Genomic DNA, 5992 nt, shown 5'->3' with positions numbered 1-5992 from the left:
GCTGAACATTTCATAAAGAAACACTCAACAGGCCACGGGTTCAGTTTAAAAGGCTCAGAGGCAAAGAGTTACTTCCAGTGTTAAACCTAAATCTTTGAAATTTAAGTGTAGTTTTCAGATATTTTCTTAGGAGCAACCTCAACACTCTTTAAACTCAACTCCTTCCATTGATTTTCATGTGGTCCTATTCAGTAGTGCCACACTATAGTGCCTGTTTTAGGTAAAACTGAACACTCTTCAACAATCTAGGGTGTCTCCTCTACAGCAGAAACAGCACAGTCAGACCCTCCCACTAAACTGGAATCACTCCTGTGTCTCAAGGGCTCTGATAACTCTTATTTGCTCTTAATCTCTTTAGGAGCTCATTGAGTTGGAGAGAAGCAATTTGTTCCTTAAAAATGAAGGGGAAATATTCCCCTCTGATTAATAGAGCAGTCTTCTGCACACTCATTTGCCCCCTAGTTGTGCGTGGAGATGTTAGGGATGTTGGGATCATTAGTCTTCTACTGCATACGAGGACGGATCTCAGGAGCAACAAAATCAGATGAGCGCTTAGGCTACTAACCAGTCAACTCCATCTCATAGCAACCCTATGCATAACAGAACAAAATGTTGCCCAGTCTTGAACCACCCTCACAACCACTGGTATGTCTGTTGTAGCCACTGTGTCAATCCATCTCATGAAGGGACGGTACCCCTCTTTTTTGCTGACTTTCTACTTTTCCAAACATGATATGCTTCTCCAGCGATTGGTACCTCCTGATGATGTGTCCAAGGTACAAGACACAAAGTCCCACCATCCTCCCTTCTAAAGAGCACTCTGGCTGTACTTCCTCAAGAACAGATTTGTTTGTTCTTCTGACAGTTCACGGTATATTCAGTGTTCTTCTTATATGTATGTGAAGGCTGGACAATACGAAAGGAAAACAGAAGAAGAATTGATGCATTCGAATTGTGGTGCTGGCCAAGAATATTGATCTTTCTTACCTACAGGAAATAGCTGAGCTGAATAACCCACTCTGGCTTTATTGCAACCTGCTGGAAGGGAAGGCAACTGCAGTGATTACGTTACTGTCAGAGTGGAATTGCAGTGGGTTAAAACATTAGTCTGAGGTTGTCCTTTTTCAACTTCCTGAACTTAATGTGCAGGAGTAAACTATTAAAAAAAAAAAAAAAAAAAAGGTCTGAATGACTTGCTGATCTGCAGGAGAATAGAGTACATTAAGAGTAACACTTCCAAACAGGAAATCGCTCCTCTTCACAGAGTCATTAAGATGTAAAACGAGTTTCTTTGCACATTAGCACCCTAAACATACCCTGCAATGAAAAGATAAAGTTCATTTACAAAGGTTGGTTCCTGCTCTTGAAATTCACAGCAGACTGTTTCTCCCTACACTTTCCAGAAGGTCTTCACTCACTCAGGTCTGAAAACACCTTTGATGTAGCTAGTCCTGACCCAGTTGGGAGGGCAGTTACTCTGTTCTAGAATCTACAGAATGAATTGAGTGTATCAAGAATAAAGCTCGTCTTGAAATCAAGCATACCATATGCTTTTACTCTCAGTGCTGGCTCTTAAAACCAGCTTCTCACTTCAAATATAAGAGATGGAATTTCCCGACTGGCTAAAATTGGCATGATGCTTGCGCTTCTGTTGAATATTTAACTGTTTGGTGCTAAATTTTACAGGAAAAAAAAAAAAACTGCTTTCTATAATTAGATGGAATGTGTATCTGAGCTGCTACTTTTCCCTGTTTGGACAGTTTATTTTATCTGAATTTCAGTTCATCAAATTTGCTTTGAAACCAAAATATCTTTGTTTCAATAATCAGAAAGCAGTAAGTTATATTTAGGGCAACATTCATATGTGAAATTTTTATTACTGATTATTCAATTTGTAAGTGCTTAAAAAAATAGAACAGAGAGATCAGCATCTTAATGATTCTCCAACATGATGGAAAGTTGTGAGATGAACATTTTGATGACTTTGAATGTTACCTGCAGTTTTTTTTTTGTTTTTTAATTTGGAGGGAGGTGTTTGAATGCCTAAGGGGATGCAAGACACCTCTCCTGTCTGGAGCCAGGAGATTAACCTTATGTTCTTTGCAGAGAAGCATTAGTCATCCATTACCTGGTCCCAACCATCATTAGTAATTAAATATGCCAGATTCTGGGAAGAAATCAACATCATTTTTGTAGGAACAGGCCAAAGTGTCAAGACTAAAGGATTCTAGATTTGTGCCTTCCTGCCACTCAATATTTTCTCACAAAAGCACAAACAGAGCTTCCTAGTTAAATAACTCCTTTGAGATCACTAAGGCACTTTTAAGGCTAAAAGTCTACAAAGGTAAACAAAAGCAAATGAAAATAGACATTATACTGTAAACTAAAGCCAAATCTGTTGCTTGTTGTTGTAGTTTTTGTCATTATTAGGGGCCATTGAGTCGCTTCCGACTCATAGTGGCCCTACATACAGAAGAATGAAACACTGCCCAGTCCTGTGCTGTCCTCACAGTCATTGCTATGTTGGAGCACAGCATTGCAGCCACTGTGTCAATCCATCTCATTGAAGGCCTTCTTCCTTTTTGCTAATCCTCTACTTTACCAAGCATGATGTCCTTCTCCAGGGACTGGTTCCTCCTGATGACATGTTCAAAGTATGTGAGACGAAGTTTCACCATCCTCACTTCTAAGGAACATTCTGCCTGTACTTCCTGCAAGACAGACTTGTAGTCCATGGTAAGTTCAATATTCTTTGCCAACACCCTAATTCAAATGCATCAATTCTTCTTCAGTCTTCTTTATTCATTGTCCAGCTTTAACATACATATGATACTATCGAAAATACTACTTGCGTCAGGCGCACTTCAGTCTTCAAGGTGACGCCCCTGTTTCTCAACACTGTAAAGAGGTCCTTTGCAGCAGATTTATCCAATGCAATGTATCTTTTGATTTCTTGACTGCTGCTTCCATGGCTGTTGTTTGTGGAGCCAAGTAAAATGAAATCCTTGACAACTTCAATCGTATGTCCGTTTATCATGATGTTGCTCATTGGTCCAGTTGTGAGGACTTTTGTTTTGTTTATGTTAAGGTGTAATCCATACTGAAGGCTGTGGTCTTTGATCTTCATCAGTAAGTGCTTCAAGTCCTCTTCACTTTCAGCAAGCAAGGTTGTGTCATCTGCATAACTCAGGTTGTTAATGACTCTTCTTCCAATTCTGATGCCCTGTTCTTCTTCATATAGTCCAGCTTCTCGTATTATTTGCTCAGCATACAGATTGAATAGGTATGGTAAAAGGATACAACCCTGACGCACACCTTTCCTGACTTTAAACCATTCAGTATGCCCTTGTTCTGTCCGAACAACTGCCTCTTGATCTATGTACAGTTTCCTCATGAGCACAATTAAGTGTTCTGGAATTCCCATTCTTCACAATGTTATCCATAATGTTTTATGATCCACACAGTTGAATGCCTTTGCATAGTCAATAAAACACAGGTAAACATCCTTCTGGTATTCTCTGCTTTCAGCCAGGATCCATCTGACATCAGCAATGATATCCCTGGTTCCACATCCTCTTCTGAAACCGGCCTGAATTTCTGGCAGTCCCCTGTCGAAATACTGCTGCAGCCATTTTTGAATAATCTTCAGCAAAATTTTGCTTGGGTGTGATATTAATGATATTGTTCTATAATTTCCACATTTGGTTGGATCACCTTTCTTGGGAATAGGCATATGTTATTATTAACGAAAGTCCATAGTTCATATTGTTTCACTCTCTGCGTTGCACAGTTCTATGGGTTTTGACAACTGCATAATGTCATGTGTCCACCATTACAGTATCATGCAGAAGAGTTTCACTGCCCTAAACATGCCCTGTGCTCCACTTATTCACCCCTGCCTCCTACCCTGGGCCCTGGTGCACTGATTTTATCACTGTCTCTGCAGTTTTGCCTTTCCCAGGGTGTCATATAGCTGGAATCATATAGTATGTAGCTTATTTCAGACTGGCTTCTTTTACCTAGCAGTAAGCCTTTAAGGTTCCTCCACATCTTTTTGAGGCTTGATAGCTCACTTCTTTTTATTGCTGAATAATACTCCCTGGTATGGATGCACCACAATTTGTCATGTATCGAAGAACATCGTGGTTGCTTCCAATTTTTTGCAATTATGAAGGAACCCGTGTGGCACAAGCAGTTTCCTATTGGCTAATAACCTAAAAAATTGATGGTTTGAACACACCCAGCTGCTCTGCAGAAGAAAAGACTGGGAATGCTGCTTCCATAAAGATTATAGGCAAGAAAACCCTATAAAAAGAATAAACCAAATCTGTTACCATTGAGTCGATTCTGACTCATAGCAACCCTATAAGACAGAACAGAACTGCCCAGTGGGTTTCCAAGGACTGACTAGTGAATTCGAACTGCCAAACTTTTGGTTAGTAGCTGAGTTCTTAACCACTGCACCACCAAGGCTCCAGAAAACCCTATAGAGTAGTTCTATTCTGTAGTACACAGGATTGCCATGAGTTGAGGGTCTACTCGATGGCAGCTAACAACAACATGAAAAAAGCTGCTATAAACCTTAAAGAGCAGCTTTTTGTGTGGAAGTACATTTTCAACCCATTTGGGTAAATACCAAGGAGTTGATTGCTGGATCATATGGGAAGCCCATGTTTAGCTCTGCAAGAAACCGCCAGTCTGTCTTCCACAGCAGCTGCACCATTTTGCATTCCCGCCAGCAATGAGTGAGGGTTCTGGTTGCTCTGCACATGCTTCTTGGCACACATCCACTTCCTCTTTCAAGCCCAGAGCTCTAGTTCTAAACCCCAGGATCCTTTGCCTTTCTCAGGTGTTAGGGGAAGGAACCACATACTTTACCTTCCCTTTTCCAGGAGCCAATCCTGCTGTGCTGGAGGCTGCCGTCTCACCTCCTTCTGCCATCCTGCTTCCCAGCTGCCAGGAGAAACAGAACAGAGTGTACTCTGAGACCTGGGGGGCTGTCAGCCATATGACAGGTCAGCCACACCTGCCAGCCTTCTTCTGATTGATCTTCTGATTTGCCCCAAGAGGTTGCTGCAGGAAGGGTACAGGGGGTGACTAAGCCAGGGAAGTTTCTAGAACACTCACCACACATTTGTCTCTGGTTATCCATACCTGAAAATGTGACCCGATGTGGTGAGGAAAGAACTGTAACATCAGTCCATCCAGATCCTTGTATTACTAAGATATGGGACCTTGAGAAGAAATATGGGGTTGTATCAAGAGCAGAGATGTCACTCTGATGACTAAGGTGTACCTGACCCAAGCTATGGTCTTTTCAATCACCTCATATGCATCCAAAACTGAACAATGAATAAGGAAGATCAAAGAAGAATTAACACTTAAATTATGGTGTTGGCAGAGAACATTTAGTATACCACAGACTATCCTGAAACTCATTGGTGTCAAGTCGATTCTAAGTCATAGTGGCCCTACAGGATAGAGTAGAACTGCCCTGTAGGTTTCCAAGGAGCAACTGGTAGATTCGAACTGCTGACCTTTTGGTTAGCCGCCAAGCTCTTTATCAACTGTGCCACCAGGGCTTCATGGACTATCAGAAGAGCACATCTGTCTTGGAGGAAGTATAGCCAGAATGCTCCTTAGAAGCAAGGATGATGACGCTTTGTCTCACATACCTTGGACATGTTATCAGGAGAGACCAGTCCCTAGAGAAGGACATCATGCTTGGTAAAGTAGAGGGTCAGTGAAAAAGAGAGAAGCCCTCCATGTGATGGATTGACACTGTAGCCACAACAATGGGCTCAAACGTATCAGTGACCATGAAGATGGCACATGACTGGACAGCGTTTCACTCTGTTACACGTAAGGTCGCTGTGCATCAGAGCTGGCTCAAGGGAAACTAACAACAACGACAACGTATAAAAAGGAATTAGAGTCCCAGAGAAGAACTGGGGGTGGGCGAAGGGGACACGAAGGTATGCCCTGGGGCACG

This window comes from Loxodonta africana, chromosome 2, assembly GCF_030014295.1.
Source record: "Loxodonta africana isolate mLoxAfr1 chromosome 2, mLoxAfr1.hap2, whole genome shotgun sequence".
Taxonomy (NCBI): domain Eukaryota; kingdom Metazoa; phylum Chordata; class Mammalia; order Proboscidea; family Elephantidae; genus Loxodonta; species Loxodonta africana.
This window is presented reverse-complemented; position numbering follows the sequence as displayed.